The sequence below is a fragment of the Odocoileus virginianus genome, chromosome 21, assembly GCF_023699985.2.
Source record: "Odocoileus virginianus isolate 20LAN1187 ecotype Illinois chromosome 21, Ovbor_1.2, whole genome shotgun sequence".
NCBI lineage: Eukaryota > Metazoa > Chordata > Mammalia > Artiodactyla > Cervidae > Odocoileus > Odocoileus virginianus.
The window spans coordinates 4,436,529-4,455,322 of record NC_069694.1 but is presented as its reverse complement, the minus strand read 5'-3'; positions in this window follow the sequence as shown (position 1 = coordinate 4,455,322).

Below are 18,794 nucleotides of genomic sequence, written 5' to 3'. Positions count from 1 at the left end.
GGCTGCAGGGTACCTGGAATTGAGTGGAGAATTTTAAGAAATGAGAGAACCCATGAGATGGGAGCACGCAAGTCTGCTCATAAATTCCACTCAAGTCCTTGGCTGACTCCTAAAGTACGTACACAGAGGAAGGAAGTGCCCAGGAGGTGAAAGAATTAAGCAGAGATTTCAGCAGCTGCCTGTGCTGCAAAGTAAGAATTTGGAGTTGAAGTGGTAAACAGTAAATGTTTCCTGAACTCTCAGAAGCGCCCTATCTTATGGCTGAGAAGTAAGGGCTATGTTGTAGAGCTACACGAAGAGACACAGCAGACTTGCTCTTGAAAGACCTAAACCAAATTTCCAGGGTGCTGTGATATTTCTCAGCATGTGATTGCCTGCAGGAACAAAACTCAGCCCTCAAGGAAGAGAAAGGAGCTTGTTGAATATGAAACTCTACAGTTAGCAGCACACTTAATGGTTGAGTATTAAGTGCTTTACGCCTAAGATCAGGAAGAGTGCATGAATGTTCACTTTTCACACTTCTATTCAACCTTGTGATGGAGGTCCTAGATAGTGAAATAAGACAAGAAAAAAGAAGTCATAAAAATTGGGAAAAAAAATAAATCTAATTGTCTGTAAACAATGTGATTGTGATATAGAAAATCAAAAGAATTCTATAAACTAGTAAATTCTAGAATAAAACTTGCAAAATAATTAGATTTGGTCTTTATAAAGAAATTAGAAATATATACAGCAACAAACAATTAGAGTGTAAAATGAAAACTATACAATTTATAATAGTATCAGAAAACATCAAGTATGTGGAATACATTTTACAAAAGATGTGTAAAACTTGTATATTTAAAATTATGACATATATTTTACTGAAAGTTATAGAACCCAAATACATGGAGAAATATACCATGGATCAGAAGTCAGCATTTTAAAGATGTCTATAGTTCCAAAGTAATCTCAATTAAAACCCTATGAAATTCTTTTGTATAATCCAACCAATAATTCTAAATGTATATTATAATGCAAGCAATCTAGAATATTCAAGAAAATTTTGAACAGGGAAAAATAAGTATAGACAAATAGATCAATGGGGTAGACTAGAAAATACAGAAATAAACACACATATTAACATCAAATTGGTTTCCATTGTCTTTTGCCAGTTCAAAACAATGGGAAACGGAGAGTCTTTTAAACAAACAGTGCTGGATCTAGTAGATCCCTATATGGAAAAACTGATCTTGGAAACTCCTGCTACCATTGCTGCTACCACTAATGCTACCCCACCTAGGGGTTAGAGACCAAGGTACTGCTTAACATCCCACAAAGTGTAGGACCACACCTCCCCTCAAAAAAAGATGGTCTAGTCCAGCCAATAGTGCTGAAATTGAGAAACTCTGTTGAAATGTTAAAGCCAAATCAAGAATATCTTCATAATCTTGAGGTAGGCAAAGATGCTTTCAACTAGTCACAAGATGTCTAAGTATAAGAAAATGATAAATTGCACTTAATTAAATGTAAAATCTCTTCATTGAAAGACAGTGTTTTAAAAAATGAAGAGTGAAGCCTCAACCACAAGAAAGTGATCACAGCACAAATATCTGCCATAGGCCTTATATCTACGTATAAAAATGAAAGTGTCAGTTGCTCAGTTGTGTCTGACTCTTTGCGACTCCATGGACTGTAGCCCACCAGGCTCCTCTGTCCATGGGATTCTCCAGGCAAGAATACTGGAGTGGGCTACCATTTCCTTCTCTAGGGGATCTTTCCCAACCCAGGGGTCGAACCTGGGTCTCCTGTACTTCAGGCAGATTCTTTACCATCTGAGCCAGCAGGGAAGCCCTCATATCATATATATACATATACATATATGTATATATATGTATGTATTTCTGAAAAATAAATAATAAAGACAATCTAATAGAGAGATGGATAGTAGACACATCACAAAAAAAGATACATGGGTGGCCAAAAACAAAGAGAAAATATATATCATTAGTAATCAGGGGAAATGCAAGTTAAACCACAATGGGATACTACCATATAATATTTAGAGTGGATAAAATAAAAAAAAACTGAAAACTTAAAATTTGGTGTATATATGGCATAACTTAAATTCTCATACATTGCTAATGAGAATGTTAAATGGTACAAGCACTTAGGAAAGGCATTTGATTGTTTCTAATAAAGGTAAACACCTGGGCTTCCCAGGCACCAGTGGTGAAGAATCCACCTGCCAATGCAGGAGACATGAGTTTCATCCCTGGGTTGGGAAGATCCCTGGAGAAGGAAATGGTAACCCACTCAGTATCCTTGCCTGGGAAATCCATGGACGGAGGAGCCTGGTGGGCTACAGTCCTTGGGGCCACAAAGAGTCAAACACGGCGTAGTGACTAAACAACAATAAAGGTAAACATACTCTAACTCTATGCCCAGCAACTTTATTCCTAGTTGTTCATGCAACAGAAATAAAAATATATGTTCATATTGTATAAAAGTTTCATGGAGGCTGTATTCATGAGAACCGAAAAGCAGGAAGATTTCAAATGCCCACTGACAGGAGAATTGATAAGCAAATTGTAGTGTATTAATACAGGTAGACACTGTCTAGTGAATGGATGAATCTCAAAATCATTTTATGAATAAACTTGGCCAGATACAAAGGAAATGGACTATGTGATTCCACTTATACGAAACTAAAGGATAGGAAAAATTAATGTATAGAATGGCTTCATCACAGGTGGGCGGCAACAGGAAGTTAAATATGACCAGAATGAAGACAATGGTACAAGTTATGGCTAGTTGAGAGTAGATTTCCCCTCTGACAGGAAATAGGAAAAGAGCTTCTTGCATCAGTGAACAGTTTCTCATCACAGGTTGAACACAGCTGTGAGGGCCGATCCAGACATTCCCGACTGCTTAGGCCCTGGCTGAAGTGAAAGTGTCTGTCCCGCAGCTGTGTCTGACTCTTTGTGACCCCATGGACCACAGCTTGCCAGGCTCCTCTGTCCACAGAATTTTCCAGGCAAGAATACTGCAGTGGGGAGCCATCCCCTTCTCCAGGGGATCTTTCTGACCCAGGAATCAAACCCAGGACTTTTGTATGTTTCTGCAAGTCCAACTGCGGTCGAAATATTGTCTCGTTTGGGGTTTCAATCAGGCTGGAGAAATACAGCAGTAGAAGGGACTCTAATTTTCAAGCCCCATCTTGGACTATGAGTTCAGAAAAATAAAACTTCATTGCTCTTCAATTGGGTTCATGAGGAATTTGGGTTCTATCTTTATTCTATTTTTCATGCACTGGCATGGAATTAAAATGTTATGTTTTCTGCTAGTTATTTGTGAGGCTCTCAAGAAGAGCACTACGAAAGAGTAATGAAATTTAAAAGAAAATCTCAGGCATCTTGTAGAATTGCAGAAGTTAATGAGCATTAAAGGCTCAGAAAATAAGCTCATAATGGCCTTATTTAAACATAAATTTGTGTTAACTTTTAGAGAGAATTTGGTTTAGACACTGCACATCTATCTGTTTCAGTTTTATAATGTAAATGTGAGGTAATTAAACCTGATATATTTGTTCAGCATTGTTGTCATGTGGGATTAATTAGAATATATGGGACAGTACTTTAAAAACACTAAGTACTGCGCAGAGGCATAGAATAAATTCCTAATTACCATGAAAATTATGTACCTTCAGTATATCCTTTTACTGACCAGATAAGGAAATGAACATTTATTGGACACTTCTGTCTGCTTGACTTGTTAGAAGGTATCTCATTTATTCTTTACAACTGTAACAAACTGTGACTCAGAATGTTAATTCTTTTCTCTAAATTCTTGCAATTTACCCAACTTGGTTGTACCCTAATTGTCTATGTGGGCTGCCTTTACTTTTGGGATAAAATGGGAATTCAGTCACGTAAACAACAAAGTTGCCCAAAAATAAGCACCTACAAGCATGGTAGTGTTGAAATGAAGACAAAGGTCTGTCCTGTGCTTCTGTGCTCTTATAATTTCCTCTCTGCATCTATTCATTTATTTCAAAAGCCAGAAAATGCTGGGGGTTGGCGAAGGACACAGAGTAATGCAATCGGGCTGTGAATAAATATTTTGAAAAGAATAAGAAGGGGAAATCAAAAGATGACACATACCTAATAATATAAATATATGGTAATTTCTAAAATCTTCTTGTCATCCCAGGGTCTTTATAAAAGATAAATCACTGGTATCAATTACAGTTTTGTCCGGAGTTTCATGCACAAACCTTAGACATAGCAGAGAAGCTAGTTTGTGGCTCCTCAAAGCAGAGTGAAAAATTTAGACTTTTTTGCAGGAAATATGACTACAACTTTCTTTTAGATTTGTGCATTGTTTCACCTGATATTTTGCAGTTTCCTCACTTATAATAATTTGACGGTAATTTTTTGTTTGTACATGACTTCATGAACTAATCTCTAAGGTATTAAACTTAGTTTCCATAGAATAAATATATTCCTCTTTGTGTTCAGATTTAACCAGTCTATATAATATTCTGTTGTAATAAACTATTATACTTAGTTAGTCCCTTAGTCATGTCCTATTTTTTGTGACCCTATGGACTGTAGCCTGCTATGGATAGAATTCTTTATCCATGGAATTCTCCATCCATGGAATTCTCTAGGCAAGAATAGCGGAGTGGGTTGCCATTCCCTTCTCCAGGGGATCTTCCTGACCCAGGGATGGAACCTGGGTCTCCTGCACTGCAGGTAGATTATTTACTGACTGAGTCACCAGGGGAGCCCTGATGTTATTTACTTATATAATTATACACATAATTATAAACCAAACTGTAAGGCAACAGATTTGGGAAGAAGCAAAGGACGCTTAGGAGATAGATTTGTTTGCTGCTAGCAGAAATATGCAGGCAGAGTGGAGTGTTTCTCCTGGTTGCAAGCATTTGGCAGGCTGGAAGCATCAGAAGGAATGTATCACAGAGGGAGTAGGGGGCATCTGCCAACCTTGAAAGTCTGCAAAGCAGAAGTCGGTTAAGAAAACTTTAGCTAACTGATGTGACAGTAACAGTAACCAAGGGCATTTAATAACATGCCAAGGTCATTCTTCCTCACCTTCCTCAGTGCCCTTCAGGTTCATCAGCAGCTGTTATTGCTTAGGTACCTGCCTTTCTAAGTGCAGCCTGTATTTGACCTGTAGTGTTTGACTGAAGACTCAGTTACTTGGAAGAAGCCTGGTTCTTGGCAAGGGTGAGACTCTTCCACATCTGCTTCTCTTAGAGACAGTTTCTCTCTTTGTCTGGCTTATTTCACTTAGCACCGTGTCTACTGTGGTCTCATTTACATGTGGGATCTAAAAAGTTGAATACATAGTAATAGAGTGTAGAAGTTTGGTTACTAGGAGAGGGGAGGGGAGGTGGGGCAAATGGAGAGATGTTAGTCAATGGTACAAAGTGGGAATTATAGAATCAGAAAGTTTCATAAATCTAGTGCATAGCAGGATGACCATAGTTAGTAATCATGTATTGAATACTGGAGAGTTGCTAATTGAGCAGATTTCTGGTGCTCTCACCACTTGAGTGCAGATATACACATACACACACACACACACACACAAAAGGTAATGGTTAAGTGGTATCTTAACTTGACTGTAGTAATCATTTCACTATGTGCGTGCATGCTAAGTCACCTCAGTCGTGTCTGACTCTTTGCGACCCAAGCACTGCAGCCCACAAGGCTCCTCTGTCCATGGGATTCTCTGGGCAAGAGCACTGGAGTGGGTTGCCATGCCTTCCTTCGGGGGATATTCATGACCCAGGGATCGAACCAGCGTGTAAGTCTCCTGCGTTGGCAAGCAGGTTCTTTACCGCTAACCACTTGTGAAGCCCCATTTCACTGTGCATATGCATATAAATCATCACGTTGTACATCTCAAATATACACCACTTATATTAAAGTAAAAAATTAAATTAAAAAATTTTAACAATAGTCTCAATGAACATACTGAAGGTTTTTGCTTTATTGGAAGCTATTTCATGAATTCTCATCAGTAAGCACTCCTCTTCAGAGAACCACTGGAAATTCTTTGATGGGAGAAAACATTTTTTCAACTATTGAGGAGTATCCGTGTTTCAAAGTATAATTCTGCTAAGAAAAGAAAGAATGAAAACTTTTCCTTCTGGCCCTATTCTGAACTTTTTGAACTTTCCCATTAAAACTAGTACAGAACACACTGGAAAACTCAAAATCCATGATTCAGTAGCAAGGTGACTTTAAAAGGAATACAGCTTTTAGAGAAGAATATAAGATATCTTGAAATCTTTGTTTATGTGTAGCAAAACCTAGTCTTAATACCAATCAATATCTAGAAAAATCCACAATGATTCTCAACACAGCACATGCCTCATTTAGCATTCTGCGCTCTTAAGTATTTACTTTTCTCCTTTCTATTTTCTGTGATCTTAAACCTTTTCTTTCCAGCCCCTTGTTAGAAGAATATTAATATCAATGTTATCTGAGCATCTAAAAGATAAGATCAGCTAAAAAAAAAAATAACCAAAAAGACAGATCAGCTAGAAAGCAAAATATTTGTATCATCTAGAAAGTGGTGCTAGATATATAGTGACTATTTTATACAATAAAAGGAAAATGTTACGACTAATGGAAAATAGAGATCTGTTAAACTTTTTAAAAATTAATTGCTGATTGCTTTGGTCCCTGTTTTGAACACTGTATATTTTTGTGTGTTGCTTTGCACTTCACGGACGAAGAGGGGAAGCCTGAGAAGCCCTTAGGAGAAGCACAGGTACCGAATCTAAGGTGCTGTTTCTTGGAAGACCAGGTGCCACTCTTCGCTGTGAAGGTTACATATTGTCTTTACCTTTAGAAGTCTGTTTTGAGTAATTTCCTGTCTGTTGTAGATTCTGCCTGGAAACAAGAATTGTCAATATATTTTTGGTCATATTTTTGTTTCCTGGCTAGGAAATATTGCAGTATGTATTCATAGGAAAGAGAAATCTCTGTATTTCAGAACATTCTTCCCTAAGGTAAAGTTGTCTGTACACTATTTTTTTCAGAGTTGGTATAAATGCTTAACTGTTACAAATATGTGGATAATTATAATAGTGTGTTACCCCCACCAAATGTGTCTTCTTCCCGTTTTCTTCTGTTATGCTTGCAGAAATGGAAATTGGGGAAGATCTTTGAGCCTTTTCCTAAAGAAGAAGTCTCTGAATAACATATTTAAATTTGTTAACAATGTTATTGTGATAAATAATTGTCGAAAACTCTCTTGAGTTTCTAGAATCAAAACTAAACATGGGACTCTCAATTAAGAAATGTACCAGGCATTGTGAGGGCTACAAAATGAATATAATGTTATTTTGTCCCTAGTGTGATGTGGTGGATAAGACAGGTTACAGTTAAATAGAACACAAACTCTGTTCAGTGTAGGTTTTTGGCTCTCAGCTGTCTGGTAAAGACACTAAATAGTATGAGATGCTCCAAAGACAGAATATCTGGACATGGGAGTGTTCTTGGGGGGCTTAGCTTAAAGCAGTGCCTTTAATAATATCTAGAATTTCTACACATAAAGATGGCTGGAAAATCATGCCCAGCTCGGAACTCAGGCAGGTGGGAAATGAAGTACTTAGCAGCAATGCTTGGCAGTTGGCAAACATCCATCACAGGTTCTACATGATCTTAAAGAAAACGATGATCCCAGTATGTCACTGTGGTTAGGAGCGCAGGCTCTGGATTCAGACGACTTGGTTTTGAATCCCAGTTCTGCCATTTACCAACTGTATGACTTTAGGCAAGTTTCTTATACTTTCTGTGCCTAAATTTTCTTATTTATGAAATGGGGATAACACTAATACCTAACTCATAGAGTTATGAAGAGCATTAAATTAACACACATAAAGTACTTGTGTACTTTAGTACTTGCCCCACTGGATTAGAGACTGGGAATTCTGTAAAATCTTTGACATGTTTGAAAGGGCTTTGTATTCATCCTGCAAGCAATGGATGCCTTTTCAGTCAAGTTATCTATTCCAAGAAAGATTGGTTTGGTAAAAGACAATAATTGGATATTAAAAGAAGTAAGGAAATAGGGAAGTAAAAACTCATGCATTTAGAGTCTAATATACACTCTTCCCCAATGACAGTGTACGGGACTGGTTTTTGCATAATCAGAATATATGAATCGGGGAACCAAGAGGGATGAATCCTCTCAATATCACTGTTATATTTTGGCTCCAAATATTTTTGTTTCTTGTCCCCATGATGTCAGGCTATTGATATTTTAGTATTCAAAGAAGGAGTGCTTTCATTGGGAGCCAAAACAACAGTTTGTGGAAATGAAAGTCTACCATAAGGTCATTTTTGGCTTTAGATGACATCAGATCTACAGAAAAAAAAGGTTACTGTTTGATTGATTGGTCTTGTTTGTCAATGGAAAGTAGCATTGGTGCTATACAATGTGTGTAGGCAGGAGGCTGTCCGGAACTGGCAGTTTCTCAGACACCTCCTAGTTCTGCCACAGTCAGCGATAAAGGTTAAAGGAAGATGACAGTCTCGCAATAAAAGCAGAGCGATCATAAGGTGAGATAACCTGGAAATACAGGTTTGGATCGCTCTACTAGGAGAAGAACCCAGCGCACTAGGTGTTGACTGAGGGAGACTTAACACGAAATAAAATGAGGAAAGAATCTGTCAATACAAACCATGCTTTATGACCAGTTGTAGAAACAGGGATGAGAGTGGTGATCCACACGTTATCACTTCCCCATTATCTTTACATTTTTCTTTACAAGTGTCAGATAACCTCTGTATTCTCTCCACCTCTTATATTCCCCTACTATTTTCCAGAGTATGGAGTTAGTAACTACCTTTATAACTGAGTCCATATTTAAATTTAGCTTCTTATGAAAACCATGTCAGATTTCATCTCTATCTTTGGGTCAGCTTCATTCCTTCTCCAGTTCAGTCAGATATCTAGGAGGAACCTGCATTAGAATAAAACATTTATAGGTTCTTGGTGGAAATATTTTACACCATATCCTGTAGCTGATGAGAAAAGTTTTTGTTTTAACATTAAGCTAGTTTATCACTGTGCTTTGGAGAAAAGTACCTGGGAATGAGAGTGTGAATTTAAAAAAAGTATAGATTTGATTCCTCTACTGTGGCCTGAGTGGGAATCTGGATTAGTAAGTGCATCCCCGTAAGAAGTGACAAGTACCAGTGGTCAAAATGTGTAGGATGTATCTTCCTTCACCAGTGACCTGTGATTATGAAAATCATGCCATTAGTAGAATAATCAAATAAGCAAAACGAATTAAAGGTTTAAATGGTCAGCTAATGCTCAGGGAAGCAGGATCTCCCCATCCAGAATTTTGGAAAATCTGAGGTTACGTGAGAGATATTTGCTCCTTACTAACTCCCTGATAGTTAGGAAGAGGTTGACCTACGTAATTGGAAAAGTCAAAGATATTTTTTTTCAAATATCTTAGTAGTAGGAGTGATTTTTGATATATATAATAACTTACTTCTGAATATTACATTTATACATGGTTATTGTAGCTTTTTGTAAAACAATGGACAATAAAGGAAAAAGAAACTACCATAAATACACACTTTGATGTTTCCTTCAGAACTTTTCACTTATATCTACATGAACTGTATAAATTTTGATCATCCTCATTTCCCAGCACTAATGAAGTATAAGGAGCCAGAGATCAAATTGCCAACAGCCACTGGATCATCGAAAAAGCAAGAGAGTTCCAGAAAAACACCCATTTCGGCTTTATTGACTATGCCAAAACCTTTGACTGTGTGGATCACAACAAACTCTGGAAAATTCTGAACAAGATGGAAATACCAGACCACTTGATCTGCCTCCTGAGAAATCTGTATGCAGGTCGGGAAGCAACAGTTAGAACTGGACATGGAACAACAGACTGGTTCCAAATAGGAAAAGGAATACGTCAAGGCTGTATATTGTCACCCTGCTTATTTAACTTATATGCAGAGTACATCATGAGAAACGCTGGGCTGGAGGAAGCACAAACTCGGATCAATATTGCCAGGAGAAATATCAATAACCTCAGATATTCAGATGACACCACCCTTATGGCAGAACGGGAAGAAGAACTAAAGAGACTCTTGATAAAAGTGAAAGAGGAGAGTAAAAAAGTTGGCTTGAAGCTCAACATTTAGAAAACTAAGATCATGGCATCTGGTCCCATCATTTCATGGCAAATACATGGGGAAACAATGGAAACAGTGGCAGACTTTATTTTCTTGGGGCTCCAAAATCACTGCAGATGGTGATTACAGCCATGAAATTAAAAGACGCTTACTCCTTGGAAGGAAAGTTATGACCGACCTAGAAAGCATATTAAAAAAGCAGAGACATTACTCTGCCAACAAAGGTCCTTCTAGTCAAAGCTATGGTTTTTCCAGTGGTCATGTATGGATATGAGAGTTGGACTATTAAGAAAGCTGAGTGCCCGAGAATTGATGCTTTTGAACTATGGTGTTGGAGAAGACTCTTGAGAGTCTCTTGGACTGCAAGGAGATCCAACCAGTCCATCCTGAAGGAAATCAGTCTGAATATTCATGGAAGGACTGATGTTGAGGCTGAAACTCCAATATTTTGTCTACCTGATGCAAAGAGCTGACTCATTTGAAAAGACCCCAATGTTGGGAAAGATTGAGGGCAGAAGGGGAAGGGGACGACAGAGGATGAGATGGTTGGATGGCATCACCAACTGGATGGACATGGGTTTGGGTGGACTCCGGGAATTGGTGATGGACAGGGAGGCCTGGCGTGCTGCAGTCCATGTCACAAAGAGTAGGATCGACTGAAATACTGAACTGAACTGAACTGAATGAAATATAACTGGCAAATTAAAAATGTGCATAATTACACTGTACAATGTGATATTTTGAAATATGTATGCATTTTGAAATTTTTACCACAGTCAAACCAATTAACTGGTTTTAATCACCTTGTAGTTACCTTTGTGTGTATGTACAGTAAAAGCATTTAAGATTCAGTCTCTTAGCAACATTCACATATTTAATATAATATCTTTGTGGCCCCATGGACTGTAGTCCGCAGTCTCCTCTGTCCACGGGAGTTTTCAGGCAAGCGTACTGGAGTGGGTTGTCATTTCTCTCCTCCAGGGGATCTTCCTGACTCAGGGATCAAACCCACATCTCCTGCTTCTCCTGTGCTTCAGGTGGACTCTTTATCTGATGAGCCATTGGGAAGCCCATTGAAACAAATGGTAAAAACGTTTAAGATCCAGTGTTTTAGCAAATATGAAACATATAGTGTTGTTAACTACGGTGACTATCATGAGATCTTCAGAAAGTTTTCATTCTACATTACTGAAACTGTGTGTCCTCTGACCAACGTCTTCTAGCCCTCAGCTCCTGGTCACCACCGTTTTACTCTCTGCTTTTATATACATCATGAATATAATTATAAATGTAAACTTTCTAGGTCCTAAATATAAATGAGATCACACAGTATTTGTCTCTCTCTGTGCCGGACATTTCATGGAGCAGAATAGTCTCTGAGTCCATACATGTTGTCACAAATGACAAGGTTTCTATTTTTCTAAGGCCAAATAATAATATTCCATGGTATATAAGTACCAGATTTTCTTTTTCCGTTCATCCATCAATGGATGCTTAGGTTGTTCCCATGTATTGGCTGCTACAAATAATGCAGCAATGAACGAAAGAGCAGAGGCATCTCTGTGAGACATTGACTTCATTTCTTCTGAATATGTACCCAGAGGCAGTATTGCTGAATCACATGGTAGTTCTACTTCTATTTTAGGAATCTTAGCACCATTTTCAATAGCCACCACGCCAGTTTATATTCCAACTAATAATACACAAGCATTCCCTTTCCTCCACACCTTTGCAAACTTATCTCTGGTCTTTTTGATAATAACCATTCTAGCAGATATGAGATGACAACATCTCATCTTTATTTTTACTTTCCTAATGATTTGTGATGTTGAGCACCCTTTTCTGTGCCTGTTGGCAGTTTTATGTCTTCTCTGAATTAACATTTATTCCATCTTTTTCTCATTTTTAAATCATGTTATTTGGTTTCTTGCTTTTGACTTAAGTTCCTTATATATTTTGGATATTAAGCCCTTATCACATATATGGTTTGCAAATCTTTTCTCATATTATGTAGGTTACCCTTTCACTCTACTGATTATTTCCTTCACTGTGCAGAAGCTTTCTGGTTTGATGCTGTTCTATTTGTCTAATTTTGCTCTTGCTGTCTGTACTTTTGGGGTCAGATGTTTAAAATCATTGCCAACCAATGTCAAGAAGCATTTTCTATAATCCTTATAATAGTTTTACATTTTCAGGTTTTATCTTTCAAACTTTCATCCATTTTGAGTTGATCTTTGTATAGGAGTGAGACAAGGGTCTACTTTTATTCTTCCACTTGTGTATATCCAATTTTCTCAGCATTATTGATTAAGGAGAATTTCTCCTCCCCGTTGTGTGTTCTTGGCATCTTTGTTGAAGATTCAATTGACCAAAAAGTGTGGATTTTTTCTGGGCTTTCTACTGTGTTCCATTGGTCTGTGTGTGTGTGTGTGTGTGTGTGTGTGTGTGTGTTTTCATGCCTGTTTCATGCTATTTCAATTACTGAAATTGACATATACTTTGAAATCAGGTAGTATAATGTCTCCTGCTTTTTTCTTCTTTCTTAAGATTTCTTTGATTATGCAGTTTTTTGGTTCCAAATGAATTTTAGAACCAGTATTTTTTTTTTTCCTATTTCAGCAAAACAATGCTGTTGGAATTTTTATGAGAATTGCACTGTCTGGGCTCAATGGGTAGGTGGGTCTGGTGTCTGGGTTCATAGGGGTGGGTCTACAGACTGTTTTTGTGGGGGCAACTCTGAAGCTTGGGTCCCCTGGATCCAACCTGGTGCTGGAACAAGCCTGGTGCCTGAGTCCACAGGGATGAGCATGGTCCTGAGTCTGAGGCTGGGCTCACACTGAGTATCTAGTTGTATTTATTAGAGAAAAGTAACATAGGGCTTAGATATTGCTTGGTAGACTGTACTGGTATTGATGTTTCATCTGACAACTTTAAAAGAGGTTTTAAATTGAATTATTCAGTGATGTTTATGGGCTAACATAACAATCCAGTGAACGAATATGAACAAAAATTCATGGCGAGTATGACTTTCTCCCAGACAATTTCCCTGACTGCATTTGCATGATATTGCTCAAAAAAAAAAAAAAATAAATAAATAAAATTCTATCAATTCGTCCTTGCCCAGGCAGTCTTAACACAAAGGTTACTAGTATTTCTAGATTTTTTTTTAATATGGGTGGCACTATAGATTATGAGCTTAAATATAGAATGGAAGATTTGACATTCTGAGATCTGAACAAACTCATGTGATTCAATGTTTCGGCCAAGGAACTTGACTGTAAATTTTTAGTAAAATGTCTCTTGAGATCTAATGTAGACAGGGGCTCTCTTTTGAAATTTAGTTGTCTCTTATATACAGCTTGTGGGGGAAGATGCTCTAACTCTTCTCTAAAGGAAATTTTATTCAACTTTCTCTGAGCAGATGACAGCCTCCTGCCATCATCATCCATTGCGCTTTTTTTCTGCTTTTTCCTCTTTCTTTGAAGATTAGTTCAGCATGTGGGAACAGAAACTTCTTATTTTCTTTCATGTTTTCTCCCTCCTCATATTGCTCTCTTAAGAAAAGCCAAGTGATAAACTAGAATATTTTCTAAAACTATGATGCTGAACAATATTCAGAAAATATGCAAAACATTTCCCTAGTAGTTTGAAATATAGTCTCTAAGAAGTCAAAATTTGGATTTTGACTAGGTGAACATGCTTTGGAATTTGAGGTATATCTGCCTAAGATATAGGAAAAATTGGTTAAAAATAGAAATATGTAATTAGGTTCGTACTTTTTTTCCTCTACATAGTAAACAGTAAAGTTAATCAACATATGAAAATTAAATGTAATTGAAATAAAATGGTCAGTTTTTGTTTTTCAGTCTTTCAGACATCTTCAAACTCTTGCCAACGCTGCAGATCTGGGTTAAAGGTAGTGACATTCTTTATGGTCTGAAAGGTTGTACATGGTGGTGAACTATGCACTACTAATTTTCACTGCTTGATATACCACATCCTGGAAGCCTGTTTTTGCTTTAATAGGCATTGTTCTATAGAAAGAAAATGAGTTAAGGAAATTGCCGCCATTTGAAAAACAAATTTTTGCTTGGAACTCTAACTAGGGATATAACAATATAACACAACTCACTGCTGGGTATCAGATTCTGATGAAAGACTTTCAGAAAACATTTGATAATTACGAATCTATCCTCACCAACATCTTTTAATTAAATATAAACTTTATCTCATAACTTTCACAAATTCTAGCCCAGAGAATAATCAGCTAACTGTGGACATGTTTATTTTAACGTGTGAAATTCATAGTGGAATTCAGTGCCTTTGGTTTCAAAGAGAAAAGTGAGCTTCAACGATTGGTTTCAAAGACCATGTAAGCTCGAGCTGGATGGGCCAGTGGTGTGTGGATGAAAGACTTATCGCCTTTGGCCTGCTCATTTGGAGCGCTTTCCTAGTCGTGCACATGTTTTCCCAAACCATTCATCTTGTATTGAATTTCCTACAAACATACAGATACTTCTGTCCCGTTGCACAGCCCACCTAATGCTTTATTCATTGGATTTGATTTATTTATACTGTGCTTATTCCTCCCAGTGCTCTGATGTGAACTTAATACAAATTCAATATCCAAGGCAAACCCAACAGTCAAAACTAGTTTTCATAAAAACAAATACTTACCAGGAAAGTATGGGAGGATGAGTCATGTGTTATATGCTAAGGACCTTATCAGTAGGCAGAAATTAGGGTTCCAAAGGAGTTCTGAATGTATTAAAAAAAAAAAGATATTTTACCCCTGAAAACTTTTAGGGGACACACTTGGATTGACAATCACATCCAAAGTAGTACATTAACGGGAAAGGTAGAAGTTTTGAAGGCAACTTTTTGATGATGACTCAACTGTCAGTCTTTAAGACTAACTTAGGATTGTTGCGAAGTTTCATTCCCACAGGCTTTCAGATATATTCAGGGCAAATTATATTTTTGAAAGTAATGACATTATATTATTTTAAAAAGACATATAAGCAATGTTTTGTGGGACTTCTGAGTTTGAAAACTTTGTTCACCATGAGTGAAAGTGATTAGATTCTAGATCATATAAGCAGAAGTATTATTTAAGATAAACTGAAGATCTTGAATTTAGTTTTACAGTGGCTAGACCAAGGACCCGGGAGGATGGTACATATTAGAGCTTATGAAGAACAAAGCTGAGAGCAGATTCCAATCATCTTTTCATAAGATGTGGTGCAGTGGAGAACACAGACCTTTTGTGTATTCTAGGTATAAAATATTTAATATATAAATTAAAGAGGTACACAATTATTGGAAGAGTCGGAATCAAGGGAGCCACAGTTTAAGATCTCAGTCTGAAACCTCAAGTAGGTGGTTAAGTTCTCATCTGAAACCTTCTGGAATTCTTAAGCATCTCCAGGAAGCTCTCAACAACCTGCTCAGATTTCAGTGGTAAGGCTGGTTGTTCCTGGGTTCCCGAGGAAGACTCTGGGTCTCACGTTTGTCCACACATCTGGCAGAAACTGCCTCTGGAAAAATGATCACTTCATACAAATCTCATGCAAAAGCTTCTCATGGGCAAGTCCTAACTCAGAACCAGGCCAAGGAGAGGATGGTGGGAATTATAGAATATAGTCCTTACCTTTACAGTGCTTACCTATAGTCCTAGGATTGACTTTGGAAGGGAAAATAGGTCATAATAAATTGACAGTGAACTCTCCAGCCTAGTCGTTAATAGCAACTTCAGGGAAATATGGGAAATTATGTTTCAGATATAAAAACCTGTAATATATTGACAAAGTAGACATTGGAGAAAGAAAATGGAACATTCAACATGCAAAGTATCTTCTATTTGTATAGGCAAAATATAGAATTACTTTTCAGTTTACGGTAAATTACTTTTAAATTTACTTTACTTTAGTAAAGTACTTTAGAATGCTAGTTAAAGAACATGACCTAAAAGGACAGTTTGCTTTACAATGGTTTAGCTAAAGGTTTCTATCATGGGTATATAGGAAGTAACTGCCCAGCTCATAAACCAATAATCTCTCCTTTGCTAAGGGAACCTATGAAAACCTGAGTCCCCAAAACCACATAATGAAATCCTTGTTGACAGGTCGCTTGGATCATGGGAAGGCATTTGGCTCAACAAGTTTGTAAGATTCTTCCTCCAGGGAATTTTCTGTGAGTGTAGGCTTCTCTTGAACATAGCAGAGCTAACCTTGGGGACCCTGGACTAGCCAAAGTCTGCATGCCATGTGGCCTGGGAAGCTGATCTGTTGTTGTTCAGTCGCTAAGTCATGCCTGACTCTTTACGACCCCGTGGGCTGCAGCACACCAGCTTTCCCAGTCTTCCATTGTCTTCTGGAGTTTGCTCAGATTCGTGTCCGTTCAGCCGGTGATGCCATCCAACCATCTCATCTTCTGCTGCCTCCTTCTCCTCTTGCCTTCAATCTTTCCCGGCACCAGGGTCTTTTCCAGTGAGTCAGCTCTTAGCACCAGGTGGTGAAAGCATCAGTTTCAGTTCAGCAGCAGTCCTTCCCATGAATATTCGAGGTTCTGTGGGGACAGACAAATGGAAAGCAAGCCCAGAGAGGAGCAAGTGAGGGGTGCGGGGAGAGCTGTCCTGCTGCTCCGCCTCCTCACTCCTGCGACTGCGAACCAGTGGAATCCAACTTTCCAGGTCCTTGTTGCCTTCTCTCTGGAGACCTGGACTCGCCACCCCTGGATTCTTCAAAATATCCGTGTCTATCTAGCACACTCTGCCTCCTCCATCAGTCCAAGCTATATTTTTGTTTTTCATGTGTCTCAAGTTGCCGTCTGTTAATTGAAATCATAAACCGCTAACCAAGGATGTTCGTTACATTTAAACTACTATTCGATTCAGGAATATGTCAATTTCATTCAAGAGGGTCTCTAAAGAACAAAATAATGCCGTTATTGCCTTCATAGTCCCTTTTTGATTCATCAAGTCGTTTCCACATGCTTATTTTTCCTGCTGTCCTGTGATTCTGGAACTTTCACCTGACTACTCCTCTCCTTTCTCCCATCTTTCTAATCCATAAGAAGATGAAAAGAGAAATAAAATCTGAAACTCAAACCACGTGGTTATAGATTTGCTATAAGTGCCAGTAAATGAGAGACAATTAAATTTAATTACAAAAATGAGACTTCTAGAGGCTTCAAGGTAGCATGTTCCTAAGCCTGGTGGGACAGAGAAAGTACAGCTTTATCTCTTAGCAATATAATCAAAGCTGCACTCCAGAGAGAATGCACTGGATTTCACATCAAATGACAGATCGCTAACTTCGCTTCAGCAAGATAATTGGCCACACTGGTAAGAGTATTACTGCTAATATAAAACATTGTAATAGGTAATACGAAATCTAAACCAGGAGTGGCAGGTTTAGAAATGAGCTAAAAATCTGACGGAGAAATGTTCATTGCAATTGACTGTCATATAAGGCAAAAGAGAGATAAGTGAAAGACAGAGAGAGAGAAGCATTTCTTGTTGGCGTAAGCCTTTAGTGAAAAAAATTAAGAAATGTATATTGTTGCCAGTATCTACTTCATCATTTTCATAAGAAAAAAAACAATGACAATTACTTCATGTATTATTTCTAAACATTGCTTTTGTATTATTGCATTTAAGCTAATTTTATTCACTTAGGCCAAGACACAATATGTGACCACAGAAACATTCAACAGGAAACATTTATGCCCTAAATAATTCAGGCAGCAGAATTTAGATTACTTAGTTTCCTTTAAATAATTTAGGGGTAGCTCTTAAAGACACTGAATAATCCACCCATGAACTGAGGAGCAAAATTATGGTGCATAATTTTTGATATTTAAATCATAGATGTCTTTTCTCTTTTATTCCAGTATAATCAGTCTGAAAAGAATTCTTTTAAAAGGAATGGGTTATGAGTGGACTCAAAATATCAGCTCTTAACAGCTTATCGACACTTTGGAATGTTTTGCAAGGAGCTGGAAGATTATAGCCTAATCTAAGGCCCAGCTAGTATAAAGCCTTGCAATGCTTCTCTTGTATGATGCACTTTACACAAATCATTTTCCCTTTTCTCTGTATTTCACATTATATGTTCCTATATTGCCATTGCAGGCAGATGGTAAAGAATGTAGGAGACCCGGATTCCATTCCTGTGTCAGGAAAACCCCTGAAGAAGGAAAACTCCAGTTTTCTTGCCTGGAGAATCCCATGGACGGAGGAGCTTGGCAGGCTACAGGACATGGGGTAGCAAAGAGTCATACTGAGTGACTAACACTTTCACAGCCCCCTTGAATGTTTGGGATATGGCTCCTAAAGGATATTAGTCCTTCGACAATTAAAAATGCTTTCAATTTTAGAATAGAATAAGGTGTGTTCAGGTACACTAGAGTCAAAGGTTTTGGTATAGAACATTTCAAAGACTTTATAGGAGATGTGGATGATGAAGTCACAGAATTCCTTTCCTTGACCAATGGCCAATCAAGCCATTTGCTCCCATCATTATGTGAATTGAATTGTTAAGTGTTAAAACACAACAACATTGTTTCAACAATGCATAATTAAAATTAAGCTAAGCTATTAGGATA